At 34.0% G+C, this 3,452-nt stretch overlaps 1 pseudogene; it reads right to left on the bottom strand.

The window, feature by feature from the left end:
* Positions 1–2,046: 2,046 nt before the first annotated feature.
* LOC133050756 (phosphatidylinositol N-acetylglucosaminyltransferase subunit P-like) lies at positions 2,047–2,503 on the bottom strand (annotated as a pseudogene).
* Positions 2,504–3,452: the final 949 nt, after the last annotated feature.

Raw genomic sequence — 3,452 nt, 5'->3', positions numbered from 1 at the left:
TACAGCACATAGCATAATACTGATTCATGAACATGAACATCTGGGTTTCCTCACAAACTAACAAATAACATAATAAATTACATATTTTTTATTACATATATTTAAAGCTCCTTGGGGAAATAAGCAGATTTTTTTTTCTTAGTGAGGAAAGGTTTTCTTGGAAAATGGTCAATCATACCTTAAAAATTTAATAAAGTATTATCTTAATGCTTAATTATCAAAATATCTTAAATGTCCACTAATGAACGTTAATTTTTGCCTGACAAACACAAGCAATACTATATAAGGGTAAAGCAATACTATATAAGGGTGTATATATATATATAAAGCAATACTATATAAGGGTAAGGAAGGATGCTGATAATGCTGAGACTTAAGATGAAGAAAAATCATTTTGATATTATGAAAGTGGAAATTAAGAAGTGAATTGTTTTGAGGGCTATCATATATAACATTATTAACTACTTCAGTTGACATTCACAAAATAAGTAAGAACCTTTCTGAAAGGTAAGATCTGATCACAATGAGCCCATTTATTTTATGACTTATCTCTGAGCACTTGATAGCTATAATTTGTTAATGAACTTATAAAGTGCCTTGCATAGAAACTCTTGGATATGAAATTGCCATGTGAATTGGATAATTGCCATGGCTTGGTAGAGTAAGAACAGAGACCTCACCTTCAGCCATATTCTTTTAATTCATTTTTTTTAAAGCTTATTTGTTGGTCCACTACATAGAAAAGTGCATAAGATTGGCAATCAAGTAAGTAAGAGTGATGATGATAAAGCTTACATCTGTAAAAGTTATTTTTACCTTTTATCTAGGCCATTTTATTAAAATTGGCATGCTAATATAGTTAGGATAATTTCATATGGAGTTTAACAAATCAGTGAAGTTGTATCAGTTTGAGTTATCTGAGCTACTTTTGAGACAACTAAGAAAGGCATTACTTCATTTCATCACACCTACAGGCAAAACATTTATAAGTTTTTAATCCAACATGTATTTGTTGAACCTGTGTCTACATTACGTTGCATGGTATCTAAAGAATTCTTTTTCTTCTAAACATGATGACTGAACTAAAAATCTATTATGATTACAGAGGAATAATGGAAAAGAAGAGCTGTAATGTTGAAAACCATTACCATGAATTTATTCTGGTTCTTATAAAATTGTAGCATGCTGTTCAATCATAATTCTCACCTCAAGTTTTTCTTGTAGAAGAAAAAAGAACTTTGTGCATTGTTGGTGATGATATTCACTGCTCTGTATTAAGTGTTCAAAAGTAGTTTCTGAAGAAGCAAATAACAATTCACAGATAGAAAGTATGAGGGGTAATCATTGCTTAATGTGTTGATGACTATACCACCACGCTGAAGTGGTTTTGTATTGACTCAGCTTGCAGATCCAATACTTCAGCACATTTAAAAAGACTTGAAGTCATTCTCTCTCCGACCACCAGAGTGGAAACTGCTGTTTTCCCAATCATTAGAGAATAAAAGATGGTTATATTTTGCTGAAAACATCCATTCATCAGGATCCACTCTGGTATGATGCCTGCCCAGGAAGACCATCACAAAACTAGCTGTAATACTGTTTTCTTGCATAAACAGCACTGTTGTAGAAGATATCTGAGGAATAATTTTATAAGAGCAGCAGACATCCTGCTCTCTGGTTAGGAGAGACTGTGATAGGACTTTCAAATAGTTAAAAATCAAGTTGCATGTGCAACTTCTCATTACCAGAAAAGAATGTGCAACTTCCAAATGTATTTCCAAACAAATCACTATCAGTTATTTTGGTTATCTTGTAATTAGTGCTGTCTTCAAGAAAGACTTTTAAGATTCATATTTCTTTCTTTTTTTTTGCCATTTGGTAATGCAGTATTTTATTTATTCTGTCCATTAGTAACTACTATTTGATAACATTTATAATATTAATAGAACTTAATATAAAATAAATTCAGCTTAGTTTTTTTTTGCATTTCAATACCAGATATTAATCAGAAAGATAGTCAAAATTAGTATGGTCAAAATCTTTATGTCAAAATTTATAATAAATGTTTGGTATTAGTCCACATACAATTAAGTTTTTGGTGGAAAGTTATTTGGCTTCAAGAAAGAACATTTGGTTTACTTCACTAATAGGAATATCTCTTAGTGCTGGGATGGCCTCTTCTTGGTCTTTCTCTTGCTATTGATTTTTGGCATAGTTATCTGTGATAGTATGAATGGAGTCAAATGGAGAGGTACTCATCATGTTTATTCCAAATAAGAGGACATAACCAATGACTACGGTAATGAGGAGGTACACAGGCAGAGCAACGGCCCAATACTTTTTTTTTTTTTTGAGGCCAATAAGGTAAGCCTAAGGAATTTAGCCAAGATTCAGGAATAAAAGCCCACACAAGATACAGTATGAAGCCAAATTGGGAGCTTAAGAAAAGAACAAAGCCATAAATTGCTTTTTCTGGCAATGGTGATGGTGACTTTTGCACCATTTCCCTGTGGCTTTAGATATTCTGCTTGCACACGTGTACACAAGCACCCAAATGTCACCAGCATGAGCAACCAGCCCCCCAACCTCACGTGCGCATGCACATCCTGCAGTGGAAGGTGGGGGGAGGTAAGGGGAGAGTGGGATGGGGGAACTGAACGTCAGCCCAACTCTGCAGGCTTCGCCGCTGTGAGAACAGGGAAGGAAGGGCCTAAGATTTATATTTTTAATAACATATTTTTTTAGGTAAAAATTCAAATAAGTACAAAGATGAGACAGTTAATGTTTAGAGGATGTTGGCTAAGGATGAAAATTAGCTGAATTAGCACTATGCCAAGAAACTCTAAGATCTTTTGCATTTTATAGAAATATGATTTCTATATGAATTGGGTTTGGGAGTTGTATGTATGTCACCTTTTAGTTCTTCCAAAGATTTACTAGACTTCTTTTATTCTCTCTCAAATGATATGATTCATTCTTTAATGTATGGTGTTCTTTTCCCTAATTATGACTCGTCCTGAATCAAAGTTTTATCAAGCCCATACTACCTGGAAGAGATAAAAGGCTATCTTGGTATTTTCTTTGAAATATATTTTCTTTACATCTCATATTTCAATTTTTCACTATTTTTTCTTTTGCTTCCAAGAATTGACACGCTATAGATTTTTTTCAACATGTTCTGCCACACCCAATGAGAAGGAACTTACTTCATTGACTTCTTTATGTTTGACTATGTCACACATAGTCATTATTTTTACTTGATTTCCTGTCTTTATTATTCAGTTGCTTAGTCATGTCCAACTCTTTGGGGCCCCATGGACTGCAGCACGCCAGGCTTCCCTGTCCTTCACCACCTCCTGGAACTTGTTCAATCCATTAAGTTGGTGATGCCATCCAACCATCTCATCCTTTGTCACCCCCTTCTTCTCCTGCCTTTGATCCTTCTCAGCATC

Source organism: Dama dama, chromosome 33, assembly GCF_033118175.1.
Source record: "Dama dama isolate Ldn47 chromosome 33, ASM3311817v1, whole genome shotgun sequence".
Lineage (NCBI taxonomy): Eukaryota > Metazoa > Chordata > Mammalia > Artiodactyla > Cervidae > Dama > Dama dama.
This window is presented reverse-complemented; position numbering and strand designations above follow the sequence as displayed.